Genomic DNA, 16,150 nt, shown 5'->3' on the forward strand with positions numbered 1-16,150 from the left:
TACTAACGCATATATATGGAATTTAGAAAGATGGTAACAATAACCCTGTATACGAGACAGCAAAAGAGACACTGATGTATAGAACAGTCTTATGGACTCTGTGAGAGAAGGAGAGGTTGGGAAGATTTGGGAGAATGGCATTGAAACATGTAAAATATCATGTATGAAACGATTTGCCAGTCCAGGTTCGATGCACGATACGGGATGCTTGGGGCTGGTGCACTGGGACAACCCAGAGGGATGGAATGGGGAGGGAGGAGGGAGGAGGGTTCAGGATGGGGAACACATGTATACCTGTGGCGGATTCATTTTGTTATTTGGCAAAACTAATACAGTTATGTAAAGTTTAAAAATAAAATAAAATTAAAAAAAAAATAAAGGAGGTAATTTTAATCTCTCTCCTAGAGGGTGTCTCTGATAACTGCAGACCCAACAGTTCATCTGTTTGATGAACAAACATCTCTGTTTCTTGGGGTTGTTGGCTGTTGGATGCATGAGAGCAAGTTGACCAAGTATTTCTCGTTATTCAAGAAGCTAATCTGGGCTTGATGGCATGGTGGCTCAGGGTTATAAGATAGAGCAGATGCAGGCAAAACTTCTTGGGACCCAGACTGAGAACTCAGACAGCCTCATTTCCACCACAGTCCTTTGACCTCAGTAAGACAAAAGTCAACCCACTTGAGAGATAAAGATCTAAAGACTCCACCTCTTGGTAAGAGGAGCTGCAAAGAGTCATGACCATTTTTATAATCTGTCACAATCCATATGAACAAAAATACAGAAACTTTTCTTTTTACTTTTTAACTTAATTATGTTTTTCAACTGTCTATTAAAATTCAAGGAATCTTAAACATTATTTTTATAGATCACATACCTTCATTTTCAAACACTCTGTTAACAGAAATATGTACCAAGAAATTCTCCTGAACTCATGACTGATTTAAATTAGGAAGAATGCTAATGGCCTAGATATAAGCATATTTTAAATTGAACTCAGTAGAAAAATATGGCAAAACAAAGGAGTATCTTGAATTCACTGTGGATCCCTTGGAGGATCCCAAGCAGAGATCTTCAGAATGATCACCCTGAAACACCCTGCTTCTACAGTTCTCTAACTTCCAAATCTGTTTTCTGGTAAATACCAGACTACTAGCTTTCCACAGAAGGGTGTCCCTTAGGTTTTCCTGCATCCCATTTTTAAAGTAGTCATAAAAGCTATAAGCTATTATGAATAAAAGCTTAGAAAACTAGTTGCTCAGTCATGTCTGACTCTTTGCAACCCCATGGACTGTAGCCCACGAGGCTCCTCTGTCCATGGAATTCTCCAAGCAAGAGTACTGGAGTGGGCAGCCACTCGCTTCTCCAGGGGATCTTCCCAACCCAAGGATCTAACCCGGGTCTCCTGCATTACAGGTGGATTCATAAACATCTGTGCCACCAGGGAAGCCCAGAAAACATGCTGGTGAATATTTTTTTCATTCATATGAGAGAGAAAAAGGGATCAAAGTTGTATGTCTTTTTATAGTTTTAGATTTCCAGTTTATCACTGAGGCTGTGGGTTTTAAGTGTCTGTCAAATATGAACTGAACTTATTTTTAAGCTGCTCATTAAAAAAAAAAAAAAAATTGATCCCTTTACCTTCCCAGCTATAGTCTCTCACATTAATCCTTGTTTTGAAACTAATTAAACATATACAGCATATTTAAAATAAAATTGTTGATCTGTTTGCCCTCTTTTCCCATCTGTAATACCTTGCAGATATTCTCTTGCTTAAGGCAGATTTGGGTTTTAGAAAATAAAGATCTCTTAAATGAATTCATTTTTTTTAACTTCATTCCTGGAAGCTTGGGATTCCCTTCTCTGGCTTGTGCTTTTCGATCAGAATTAATACTTGAATTTAAAATATTATTGTTATTTCTACCACAATCTTCCTCACTGCCAGTGTCTCACATGGGTGTTTGGATCTTTCATTCAAGCATGTATCCAGTTTAAAATTGAAAGCTGTCTTTTCCCTTAGTCCCACCAGAAATATTTTATAGAAAAGAATACAACCTTTCCCAGGGCTTCATCTAAGCTGATTTTAATTGACTGCTCCAGCCCAGGGACAGAGCAAAACCGTTGTGATTCCAGCACGGTCTCTGTGGCAGCCCAGTAAAGCATTCCAAACACTCAGTGGGAGGGATCAAGGTGAGTTGGAGGCAAAGTTGATGGAAAATTGGAAAGCAGAGGCTTGTATTTGTCATACCATTCTACAGTGGCTTTTCACCAGGGTTTATATTCCTGGCGCATAATCCTAAATGTCAAAATAAATTATCCCAGGGAAAACAAGTGAGTTATCAAGGTTGACTGTTCTTGACTTCCTGACTTTTCACAAACTCTCTTCCAAAACTAAATTTATCGTTAGTTCAGTTCCGATGGCAGGGTAATATAAGCTGTGCTCGGCTTTGTAGCAGTGTGTGCTGATAAGGGACCATCACTGAGAGATTCAGCATATACAGGAATAGCCAGGACAAACTTATTAACATAGTTTAACTCTCCTAGAGACAAAAATTCCCTTGTCAGTGGGCATTCTTACAACCACTACCCAGGAGATTTAATTGAAAAGCTTAAAACACATAGAAGCAGTGGGGGAAATCTCCAGGAACTTGGGAATGATGAAAAAGTTTAATCTTTGTCAATGAAAAGTTGTTCTAATTTACTCTTCACACTGTGAAGTATTGGACTGTGCAGCATTTACAATAGCAAGCAATTAGAAGCCTTTTTCTCCCCTTAGCCATAGCCTTGAAGTGACCTAGTTAAAATCATGTTTATAGTTTATTTTGAAGTGCAGTCTTATTTTAATTTTGTAGAATAACATTTGGTTGCTCTGTTAGTAGAAATGCATAGCCTCTAGCAAATTCAGGACTGATGAATCAAAAGCTGAAAACCATAACTATACTCAAGATTTGCATCTAGGATGAATACTGCATAATGGCATGGACGGATACCCCACCGCTGATGTAGGCAATGACTATCAATAGAAAGGATTAGTCCAGAGGTGAGAGGGGAATAGTACTGGTATTAGATTAGAGAGGGAGCTAGTATTTATAAAAAATGAGCATCATTGTACTGCTTTCTCTCCTTGTCTCATTGCCTCAGTTTTATGATGCCTCCAGTAACTTCTTTTTACCTTTTTTTGTAAAACAATCATATTTGAACATAAATATTACTGCTGCCACCTTTAAAAAAAAAAAAAAAAAAACTGTGTAATTGTGGAACGTATTCAAGAACAGTTGCTCCCTCAGTCTCCTCTCACCTCTTCCCCCGGCTCCAGGTCTTTACTCACTCATATATTGGCTGAGGCATTGGCTCTAAAATGCTGTCAAAATGGACTTTCTAGGCGTGGGGGGAGAGAGCAGACCCCACAGCATAACTCAGAGTGAAGGAAATCCTAAGCAAAGCTCAATCCCAGTAGCGCCCTCAATGTTAGGTATGAGTTATTGAAGGAGTTGATGGGATGGGAATTGAGTCAACTCACTGGAGACAAAAGAGGTGAGAGTGGAGGATGAGAGGTGATGTCCCCTGGGTTAAGGAAGGTAACTGTAGCCTCATTTCCACAGGGGTCCACTTGCTTTGGTTCTATATTGATGAGGAGCCATTAATGGCCACAGACAAGTGAGATGGCAGTTTTGGCTGATGAGACTTGACTTCTTCTGAACACTGAATTCTCTGTTAATTTTCTTTGCAAGACTCAGACGTAACTACAGTTTACATCCTTGCAGAAGAGTGAACTTTAGTTCCTTGTTCAGCACATGTTCATTTTTCTGCGGTCCACCCAATATTGTTCACATCTTCATGTTAGCATTAACTACATTATACTCTGTCTTCTCCATTTACTGCTGCTTCTGCCTACCCCCCACTAAACTGGAGTTAGCTATTGGAAAGCAGGGAGCATTGCCTTTTCTCTGTGTAAATAGTGCCTGACCCACCCTGAGACCCCATAGTAAGAATCCCGTGTTCTATGCTGAGTGATCCAGCTAGTAGTATATGAAGAGAGGCTCTCATTGAGGCATGCACTCTTTACTGATTTTTTAGAAAATATTTTATTTACTTATTTGGCTTTGCTGGGTCTTAGTTGTGGCATGTGGGATCTGGTTTGCTGACCAGGCATTGAATGTTGCCCCTTTGCACTGGAAACATGGAATCTTAGCCACTGGCCTACCAGGGAAGTGAAGTCCCTCTTAACTGATTTTATTCATTCCCTCACTTGTCAAATAAGTTTTGAACTCCAATTGTGTTTTAAGTATAATGCTACGTGTGAAACAAAACCATGAGTAATGAAGTCCTCCTCCCTGCAGTTTACAGTCTAACAAAAAAATAAATAAAACAAGTTATTCCACAAATATATTTTGAATTGTGTTAAGTGCTAAAAGGAGAATTACATGGAGTTATGAGAAGTACCGTAAATTCTGAGGCCAAGAATGTGTGTTTTGTGGAAGTGATAGGGCCACATTTGAAGAATACACAATGGTTGGCCAAGTGAGGAAATAGTAACAATATTCCAGACAGAGGGATCAGTGTGAGGGAAGGGCCTACACTGGACGAGAGAGTAGGAAGGGCTAGACCATAGTGACTTCAAGGGAGAAGGTTTGCTAGAATTGGATTATTCTTGGCCTCAAAAGCCACTTTATCCACATAAGTCAGTATCCCAACAGGGTAGTTAGGGTTTTAGAGTGTTAAATAGAATCTTATTTTAATTCTTAAGGTCGTACTGGAGAGTGGAGCAAAAAGTCATGTGAGGTGACAGGTAGGTGACATCCAGTGGTACTTTGAGCCAGGGTAGTGGCAGTTAAGATGGAGAGAATGGACAGTAACATATGCCAGTGGGTGAAATCAGCAAGACATATTCACTGACTAAATGTAGGAGTTAAGGGAGAGGATGGAGCTTAGGGTCTTCTAGTCTTCATCACACAGTATGTGAGCCTCCCTCATGGAATTCATAAGAAAATAAAAAAAGCAAGAAATCTCAGATAAATTGCACAAATACTTTACAAAAATAAGTCTTTTTGTTTACTGAGACTTTGTTGTAATGTTTCAAATGCCATTTTAAAATCATTGCTATTATTTTGCCCCACTGATATGCTTAATCTCAGAACATATGATTGTATTGAAGAGGTAACAAGATAACCAAAATAATCACCTTGACCTTTCAAAGGTCAATTTGAAGAATCTGTGTGTGTATATTCTGTAATTTAACCAGTAATACTGTTACTACTGCTATTGCCCTGCCTAGTACATATGATCTTTTTATAGTCTGAGCATAATGGTTTGATTTCCAAATAAGTGTGACCTATATTTTCTATGGCTTTTTAAAAATATTTTGTGTCCACTAGTATCATTGTAGCATGAAATATATACCCTTAGCCTGAAAGTTATATAAAACAGTCCATAATACAAACATCTTTGCCATTTCTTCCCATCACAGTATCATCTCATTATTGAAACATTCTGTGTCCCAAATAAGCTACGGACCCTTGTCAATATGGTGCAATCTTTGGCTGCCTTTGTTATTGCCATGATCTTCGTTTTTTGAATGTTGAGTTTTAAGCTGGCTTTCTTCCATCTGCTCTTTCACCTTCATCAAGAAGCTCTTTAGTTCCTTTTCCCTTCTGCCAGAGTGGTGATGTCATCTGCATATCTGAGTTTACTGATATTTCTTCCAACAATGTTGACTCCAGCTTGTGCTTCATCCAGCCCGGCATTTTGCATGATGTACTCTGCATTTAAGTTGAATAAACAGGGTGACAATATACAGCCTTGACATACTCCTTTCCCAATTTTGAAACAGTCTGTTGTTCCATGTCCAGTTCTAACTGTTGCTTCCTGAGCTGCATACAGGTTTCTCAAGAGGCAGGTCTGGTGATCTGGTATTCCCATCTCTTTCAGAATTTTCTACAGTTTATTGTGATCCACACAGTTAAAGACTTTGGCCGTAGTCAATGAAGCAGATGTAGATTTTTTTTTTTCTGGAATTCTCTTGCTTTTTCAATGATCCAACAGATGGTAGCAATTTGATCTCTGGTTCCTCTGCCTTTTCTAAATCTAGCTTGAACATCTGGAAGTTCACAGTTCATATACTTTTGAAGCCTAGCTTGGAGAATTTTCAGCATTACTTTGCATACATGTGAAATGAGTGTAATTGTGTGGTAATTTGATCATTCTTTGGCATTGCCCTTCTTTAGTATTGGAATGAAAACTGACCTTTTCCAGTCCTGTGGCCACTGCTGAGTTTTTCAAATTTGCTGGCATATTGAGTGCAGCACTTTAACAGCATCATCTTTTAGATTTGAAATAACTCTGCTGGAATTCCATCACCTCCCCTAGCTTTGTTCACAGTGATGCTTCCTGAGGCCCACTCGACTCTCTGCACTCAGAACTCAGAGGTATTTTGTTTTGTGTGTTCATTGAGGGCTCTGCCCCAGAGCTGCACTAGTGTTTCTTGACTGCTGCTCCTCTGTTTCTGCATTCCATCCCTTCCCTGAGAAGCAACTATTTGAACGTGCTCTTTGATACTGAGGGACGTTCAAGGAGGCCAAACTAAGGCTATTTCCTGAAAACAAGAAACAGAGGGCATAGGAAGGATTTGTACCCAAGAGGAATCCACAGGGTTTTGCTCTGTTTCACAGTTTCCCACATAAAAATACCAAAATTACAGGAGGACATTAAACGCACAGAGGAAAAAGGACCCATGCTCTAAGCATATAATTACATTGCATCAGGAAAGGCTGGGTGCTAAGAAGTATATATAATTCAACACAAGCGCACCATGCAGGGTTGACAGAATCGGGTGAAGTGCACGCCAAACCAGTGGGGCAAATTTAAGAAAACAGTGACAAAGAAGTGTGGAACATAATAGACTTTTAAAAATACATTTTTAGAACAAATGAAAAATTGACCAAAGCCTGTTTGTGGATATTCCTTAAACTCAATGTCCAGCATATCTCACCACCTTCCAGGCAGCTCCCCCGAGTTTTAAACCTACTTTGGTAGCTGGGAGGGAGCAGATCCTTCCCGTTGTGCTAACTGAGTTGTAAAGGTGGAAGATTTCAGTGATTGTGGGGCCCTGCTGGAGGTTGTATGGATTCTTATGCTAATGTATGTATATTAGTTTTCAAGGGTTTTGTAGGTACAGTGAAAGTATTATTATTCTTCCAAAAATATGAACGGGAAATTTCTAGAGTTCAGACATAGTGTAAATGCTAAACTTTTAATTGTAAAATTCTAATTAGAGTGTTATTAAATTTTTAAAATATCATGTTATTGGTTTAGATATGTCTGATTATCTTCTAATTACTTCCAAAATGGGTTTTATGTAACTAGTGTCCACCTATGTCCTATCTCCTATTCCTACTAAGAGACCACTTAGGGCACATTATGCTTCCAAACAACCTTAATTTAAATGGAAGGACTTCCGCTACTGTACTGTACTATGAACTTCACAATGAACTTTGAGAGCCTAATAGAATGGGAGAACAGTGTGGTACAGGAGAGTCCTACTTTTCACTATTGTTTCAACTGATATGTTAATGAAAGACATGAAAACTAAGCACTATTTTAATATGTAGCTTATAATTGGAGAAGGAAATGGCAACCCACTCCAGTATCCTTGCCCGGAAAATCCCATGGATGGAGGAGCCTGGTAGGTTACAGTCCATGGGGTCACAAAGAGTTGGACACGACCGAGCTTTCACTTTTTTATTGAATATATTAGGGTGCCTAATGGAAAAATTTATCAATATTCATCTTTAGCACACGTAAGTCCCTTCCCTTAGGTAATTAGATACATGGAATCACATTTTTAGAACAGATTTTCCTAGTCTAAAATGTATAAAAAAAATGAAACATTTGTTTTTCCCCCTTTTCTCTTTGTTGCTCCATCATGCAAAAAGCGATGTAGACTTAAAAAAACAGTCACAACCTAAAAGCCGAGATCTCCGTTTAATTCGGTGGGAATTTTTAGGACTTCAAGCACAGGAGACAGCATCTCAAGTAACCCTGAGAGAAGTGGTCCAAGGAGGTGGCATGGGGGAGCGAGGGGGTGGGGTGGGAAGGAGTAAGGTTATATAGAGGTTTAAAAAAAGGACAGACAGTCTGAACATCGAAAATATTTTTGTGAATTAAAACCAGATACCCCAAGTTAAGGAATTTAGCACTTTTCTCTGTATGGGAAGATGCAAGAGACTGGACTCACTGAAATAATTCCTGTCATATGCATCGCAGCTATCTGGGCAAGTGTCCTATGTTTTTCGCATCCTGAGTTACTCGGTGTTCAATACAGGAAGTGGCTACAGCCTCACGGGTGCCCGGTCACAGGTATTATTCTCCTTCCTGGGTGCCCTTAGGGCTCAGAAATTCACACTCAGAGGGCCAGAATGACTAATGCCATGATATCCTTGTTTACTGGCCTGGCAGGAAATACTCCATTTCTCAACAGCTTGATAGGTATTCACCAAACTGAGAGGATATGGTCAAGCTATCTTTCATATAGTGTAAGCTCTGACATATAATATACTGTGGGAGATTCTGGGTATGGTGGAGGTAGGGGAGGGTTCTTACAAAGATATAGACACATTACTTCCTATTACTTGTTATAGCTTATTAAAATGTGAGCAATAGTAGGGAAGTATTCACTTGGCAACATTTAGCTAACATTGTTTTCAGCATCTTATCTAGGTACTTTTTTTAAATTGTTACTTTTCCTCCATTGGTAGTCAATTTATGTATCTCTCAGACATTTTCTTCCCTAAGTGGGTCACATCCATTATACCAAATTTTTGGAAAATAATTGTAGTTTTGAAGAGATATTTCAGACTAATTATAAATAACACATAGCCAGTTGATCTTTTCCAAGAACTCCTAGTTCAAAACCTACTTATTGAGTATCTATGGTGTACGAGGTCCTCTGCTGGGTACCAGATCCAAAATACATTAGAGAATTCAGAATTTTCTTCCCCAAGCATGTATCTTTATTACAAGCTCCTAAAAAGTGCCTCTGACTGGATCTTCCAAGTTATGCATGGTTGTAGATGGTCAAATAAAAAATGTCTAGCTTCTGGGAAAGGCACTCACATTTCAAGATCTTCCCAGGATGTGGTCAGCAGCCCTTGCTTTCTCTCCTGGCTCTGTCTGCCAACACTAATGCTCCTGGGTTGAGAGTGTAAAAATGATGGTCTAATGGAAAGCGATTATTTAGGCTAGCAACATATACTGTATTTTCAGCCTAGAAGCTTTTAACATACTATTTTCCTGGAACAAAAGGGTTTCTACAGTGTTGAAAAGTGTCATAATGTGACTGACACTAATATTTAATTGGAAAAATATTACAAGTTTTGGCAAAAGTGATAGTTGAAGAAAATGGATGTTTAATGAGTACTTACTATGTGATAATTACTGCAGTAAATACAGTTCGTGAATAACTTCTTTTAAGTCTCGCAGTGACCCTAAGATCTTGGTATGCTGAAAGCAAGCCACATTGCAATGTCATAGTCTGCCTCACCCAAAAGCCCATCTCTGTCATTATCAGAACAAAGAAACCTTTGCTTCTTGTCAGAGATTGCCACTAATACTCCTGGTAATGACCAGGGATTTTTTTCCACAGAGGTGTCTGCAGCACGGTGACAAGGAAATGAGTCCTTTCATTCTGGAAGAAAATGTACTGTATAAATTGCCTCTTACGTGCCTATCTCTTAGGCAGCAGAGTCTTCGAATTCATCTCAGAATTCACAGAATGGCAGAGCCGCAGCCCCACTGCACACTGCAGCCAGGGTAACTAGCCGAGAGATGAAGAGCAAGTGCTTGGAGGTTTAACTACTCGAGTTTTAAATCTTACTGCTATCACAAACTACCTCTGTGACCCTGGACAAGTTACTTAGCCTCTCTTGGCATCGCTTACCCCTCCATAAAATGGAAATGGTGAGAGCACTTAACTCATAAAGTTGTGATACAAATTAAAAGCATATAAAGCACTTAGTCCCATGTCTGGTGCATGACAAGGGCTCAATAAACTAACCATTTTTATTACCCTCTGTTATAAAATGTTCACTATCATTAAAGGATGTGACATCCTTATTATTAACTCACACAAGTAAGAAAAGAAGCTGCTTGCTCTTAGTCAAAATTGCCTTCCAGTTTTTTCCAGATTTGATCTTAATTCCATACTAAGGGCATTATTTGTATGGCCATTACCATGCTCCACACTATGTTTATCAATACCCAGAGGACTTGGACATAGAGGTGCCAGAATTTCATCCATGGACCACAAAGTGGAGAGAGGGGACAGGAAGCCAGAACCAGTTTTGTTGTTCAGTTGCTCAGGCATGTCTGACTCTTTGTGACCTATGGACTGCAGCATCCCAGGTACATCTGTCCTCCACTATCTCCTGAAGTTTGCTCAAATTCATGTCCATTGAGTCGATGATGCTATCTAACCATCTCACCCTTTGGACCCCCTTCTCCTTTTGCCTTCATTCTTAGCATCGTGGTCTTTTCCAGTAAGTCAGGTCTTTGCATCAGGTGACCAGAGTCTTGGAGCTTCAGCTTCAGTATCTGTCCTTCCAATGAATATTCAGGGTAGATTGAGTCCAGCTTGATTCATCCAACCTCATATTTCACATGATGTACTCTGCATAAAAGTTAAATAACTTGGGTGCCAATACACAGCCTTTCCCAGTTTTGAACCAGTCAATTATTCCATGTCCAGTTCTCAGGAGACAGGAAAGGTCTGGTACTCTCATCTCTTTCAGAATTTTCCAAAGTTTGTTGTGATCCCACACAGTCAAAGGATTTAGCATAGTCAGTGAAGCTCAAGTAGATGTTTTTCTGGAATTCCCTTGCTTTAGCCATGATCCAATGAATGCTGACAATGTGATCCACTGTAGTCCTGCTGCCATTTCTAAATCCAGTTGTATATTTGGAAGTTCTCAGCTTACATACTGCTGAAGCCTGGCTGGAAGGATTTTGAGCACACCCTTATTAATATGTGAAATGAGTGCAGTTGTACAGTAGTTTGAACATTCTTTGGCATTGCCCTTCTTTGGGATTGGAATGAAAACTGACCTTGTCCAGTCCTATGGCCAGAACCAGATGGAATACTGATTACTATAGCATTTGTAAAGATAAAATTTGTACCTAAATATTCTTGTAGTAGCTTGACAGTGAGAGCCAGAATCTGTAGGGCATAGAAGTTTCAGCTAGGGTCTAAATGTGAAGTCTAGAAGCAGGTGCAGTATTTTGCTAGAATTTATCTGAACTTCAGGGGTCATCTCTGTTGCTGTTATTTAACCCTTAATTATATTAAATGATTTTACATACATTTGACCCTTGAGCAAGGTTGTGGGGAGAGGATGGTAGATAATTGTAAATCTGTAACTTATAGTCAACACCCATATCTCTGGTTCACCCACATCTCTGATTCAACAAACCACAGATCATGTAGTGTAATAGCATTTACTAGTGAAAAAACTCCACGTGTAAGTGGACCTACTCTGGTTCAAACTGGGTTGTTCAAAGGCCAACTGTATATATATATATATATATATATATATTTAAAAGAAAATCTTCTACGGACTATTAATCTGGTAGGCTGCTGCTGCTGCTAAGTCGCTTCAGTCATGTCCGACTCTGTGCAATCCCATAGACGGCAGCCCACCAGGCTCCCCCGTCCCTGGGATTCTCCAGGCAAGAACACTGGAGTGGGTTGCCATTTCCTTCTCCAATGCATGAAAGTGAAAAGTGAAAGGGAAGTCGCTCAGTCATGTCTGACTCTTAGCGACCCCATGGACTGCAGCCCACCAGGCTCCTCTGTCCATGGGATTTTCCAGGCAAGAGTACTGGAGTGGGGTGCCATTGCCTTCTCCAATCTGGTAGGCTGGTATTCAGCAAGTCATGAATTGAATTCTTTGCTGAGCAGACAAGATGATTAGTTCTTTTCTAGAGCCAACATAGAATGTTGGTTAAGCTCTGGTTTGCAGATGTCTGGATAGCCCGTATGCCACTGGGACTGCTGCAACCAAAAGGCTCCTCCCGCTGGTATTTACAGCTAGACACTCATGTCACAGATCTGGAAACATGAACTGATAAGATGCCCTTTCAGATGTGGTTGTCTCAGGAAGTGTGTAGAGGCCCTCTTAAAGGCTGTCTGTGTGCTTGGCTCAAAGCTGCTGACAAAGACATAGGAATAGGTGGGGGGAAGGGGACAAAGATGTGTGTTGGATCCTTGGCTCCTCCTGTGTCTGAGTCCTGGGCTTTACATATAGGGATGTACAGTACATAGTCATTCCAGGAAAAGGACCACCAAAGAGGACCAAGACTGAATATTTAGAGAATGGAAGAATATGACTTTAATTGACAGGTAACCTTTCAAACTTAGGGAACCCAAGAGAAAAATAATTTTCTCCTAAATGTATTCTACTTACATGTATGCTATGTGTGTGCTAAGTCACTTCAGTCATGTCTAACTCTTTGCAACTCCATGGACTGTAGCCCGCCAGGCTCCTCTGTCCATGGGATTCTCCAGGCAAGATCACTGGAGTGGATTGCCACACCCTCATCCAGGGGATCTTCCCAACCTAGGGATTGAACCTGCATCTCTTATGTCTCCTGCATTGGCAAGTGGGTTCTTTTCCACTGGAACCACCTAGAAAGCCCCATTCCATTTATAATTCTGCTTAGAAATGCTATTTTTATTGAATAGAAATATTCATAAAAGTGGTAAGTAGAACAATTGCTAGTACAACACAAAAAAAAACTTTTAACTGCCTTGTTTCCTTACTGTATAATTTATGCCTTGTTGCAATAATACTGTATAACAAACAATTCACAACTAAATGATTTAAAACAACAACTGGCTATTATTATTCATAAGCCCATGGGCACTTCTGATGACCTAGCCTGGTATCTCAGCAGTTATGCATTAATATACAGTATTTGTTTTTTTCTTTGACTTCATTCTGTATGAAAGTCTCTACGTCCATCCATGTCTCCACAAATGACCCATTTTTGTTACTTTTTATGGCTAAGTAATATTCCATTGTGTCTGTGTGTATCTGTGTGTGTGTGTATGTGTACACACACATCACATTTTCTTTATCCATTCCTCTGTTGATGGATATTTAGGTTGCTTCCATGTCCTGGCTATTGTGAATAGGGGTAAGTAGACTTTTAATGAGAGGAAATTAAAAGTTACGGGCTTCCCTGATAGCTCAGTTGGTAAAGAATCAGCCTGCAATGCAGGAGTCCCTGGCTTGATTCCTGGGTCAGGAAGATCCACTGTAGAAGGGATAGGCTACCCACTCCAGTATTCTGGCCTGGAGAAGTCCATGGACTGTATAGTCCATGGGGTCACAAAGAGTTTGACACAACTGAGCGACTTTCTTTTTCACTTAAAAGTCATATCACAAGGATTATGGATACAGGGAGAGAAAGAATTGGAGCCGTTTTTGCAATCAATTTAGCACACTTGCTATTTAAATTTTCCCTGTACTGAAGGAAACTTCAGTAAGATGATGACCTGGAGGTAGATGATATGAAGACTGAATATAGTGATACCACAGAAGTCTCAGAAGCATGTGGCTAAGGTAGGACTTGAGTCTTCACTCTCCCAACATTCAGGCCTGGCTATACTGTTCATGATCCTATTTGTGATTTTTTTTTTTTAATTATCATCAAGCTCACTTTGGACATATATAAATTCAAAGTTGTTAACTTCAAGATAAAGTATATGTGAACTAGCTTTAAAGTCTCTTTACTTTTAGGCTGGTGAAATGATATTGGGACCTAATCAAGCTCAACTTGCACGTATACGAATGTCCATAAATCTATTCTTTGATTCAAATGAGGGAAAGTGATGGAGGTGTTTGAGAAAGCAAAGCTGAATTTTCAAGTTAGTTATATTGGCTGCCTGTCTTGTAAATATTGCAATTCAGGACACATGGCTTTGAGTGAAGCAGTAGAATGCAGGCTGCTTCTCTTCTCTCTAGTTTCTGAGTTTTATCCTCTTTTTTTGAATCTAAACCAGCATCATCTTTTCATCCTGAAAAGAGTGTAGCATTTCTCCAGGGTGTTTGTTTTTTTGGCTCAGAAACATCTGTGCACATAAACACATATATGTTTTCTTTTATTATTAAAAATATTTATTTTCAGATAAAGTAGTGTGTGCTTGTTGTGGGACATAAAATGGTTTTAGTGAAAAGCAATTCCCCCCCACACTGCTCTCCACTGGCCCCTTGTCCAGATGTAAATGGGACATATCCCTTCAGACTGTCCTGTGCATATAGCATGTATATAGTACATATAAGCAAAATCAAATATTTTATACAGCTGTTTACATCTCTTATTTTAATATAAATCTGAATGCACTGCACATGTACATTTTTTAAACTTGTTTCACTCACTAATTTGTCTCAGAGATTTTCTCATCTCAGTGCAGAGAGAGAAGCTTCATTTTGAGCAAGTTCGTGTGTCTGACACAGTGAAGCCAAACTGAAACGTTGGAGTTTGGACGAGAGAGAGGTTTATTGTAGAGCCATGCAAGGAGATGGGTGGCTCATGCTCTAAAAGCCTGGAGCTCCCTGAGGATTTTGGCAAAGCACTTTTAAAAGCCAGATGAGGGTGGGTGGTCACAGGGTCTGTGACCAGCTTGTTCACAGCTCTCTGATTGGCTGATGGTGAAGTAACAGGGCGGTGTCATAGGGGATATTGTTATCAGTCAGGGGCTCCAGGAGGCCTGGGGCTATGTGCTCATGGTATCAAGTAGTTCTTCCATTTGGTAGGGGGTTTTCACATCTGCAGAACAGCTCAGGACATGTGCATCGAATACTATCATCTAGACACTTCAGAGAGGAGCTAAAGAGAGGATTCAGCGAAGGACCTCCCCCTTGCTCATCAAAGCTCTGTGAGGTCCTGCTAAGTTACATTGTTTTACTTATAAGCACATCCCGTTTTCTAAGTTTCCTGCTGCCTGGTGACACATTTGCTAGGTGCTCCTTACTTCATCTCTCTTTACTTGTTGTCCAAGAAAATGCTGTTCTAGGGGATTTCTATTTCCATACTGGGGACTTTATCTGTCCTAAATGGATCCTGCCATCTTGATAAATCACATGGGGTAGCAAGATATCTATCCTTCTTGCCAGGTCCTTCTTTCTGGGAGAGTTGAAATGACACGGGGCTACTCTGTCTCAGTGTTACCTCTGAGTCTGAATCTGACCAGCACTGGTTCCAGAAATGCAGAGATCACTCACACTGGACAATCTTGCTTCTCCATTTCTGACCCAGTACGATTTCTCGTTTTGTTTTTGATACATCAGAAATGTATTTCATCAGTGCTAAATTATTTTCTAACTCTGCTGGCTTATTAAAGCCAGATTGTGACAGTTCTAGTTCCTCAGATTCCCTCAGAAAAGATGCTGTTTAAGATTGAGATGTAAAAGGCACACCTCCTCCATTCTTGTGTATCGCAAAGAGTTCCAGAAAAACATCTATTTCTGCTTCATTGACTATGCCAAAACCTTTGACGTGTGGATCACAATAAGCTGTGGAAAATTCTGAAAGAGATGGGAATACCAGACCACCTGACCTGCCTCTTGAGAAATCTGTATGCAGGTCAGGAAGCAACAGTTAGAACTGGACATGGAACAACAGACTGGTTCCAAATAGGAAAAGGAGTACGTCAAGGCTGTATATTGTCACCCTGCTTATTTAACTTATGTGCAGAGTACATCATGAGAAACGCTTGGCTGGAAGAAGCACAAGCTGGAATCAAGATTGTAGGGAGAAATATCAGTAACCTCAGATAGGCAGATGACACCACCCTTATGGCAGAGTGAAGAGGAACTAAAAAGCCTCTTGATGAAAGTGAAAGTGGAGAGTGAAAAAGTTGGCTTAAAGCTCAACATTCAGAAAACGAAGATCATGGCATCCAGTCCCATCACTTCATGGGAAATAGATGAGGAAACAGTGGAAACAGTGTGAGACTTTATTTTTGGGGGGCTCCAAAATCACTGCAGATGGTGACTGCAGCCATGAAATTAAAAGACGCTTACTCCTTGGAAGGAAAGTTATGACCAACCTAGATAGCATATTCAAAAGCAGAGACATTACTTTGCCAACAAAGGTC

The 16,150-nt window shown here is 40.0% G+C and overlaps 1 protein-coding gene across 9 annotated transcripts in view; it reads left to right on the forward strand.

The window, feature by feature from the left end:
- Positions 1–16,150, forward strand: part of LINGO2 (leucine rich repeat and Ig domain containing 2) — a 681,723-nt gene that overhangs the window by 508,612 nt on the left and 156,961 nt on the right. For 2 of the 9 annotated variants that reach the window (XR_008713371.1, XR_008713402.1), the window contains one exon: positions 1,414–1,703. The exons of the other annotated variants lie outside the window; for them this stretch is intronic. The gene's annotated coding sequence lies outside the window, so the exon portion shown is untranslated. Of the gene's footprint in view, positions 1–1,413; positions 1,704–16,150 lie in introns of those variants that run through there. 9 annotated transcript variants of the gene reach the window in all.

Source organism: Bubalus kerabau, chromosome 4, assembly GCF_029407905.1.
Source record: "Bubalus kerabau isolate K-KA32 ecotype Philippines breed swamp buffalo chromosome 4, PCC_UOA_SB_1v2, whole genome shotgun sequence".
In the NCBI taxonomy this organism is placed as follows: domain Eukaryota; kingdom Metazoa; phylum Chordata; class Mammalia; order Artiodactyla; family Bovidae; genus Bubalus; species Bubalus kerabau.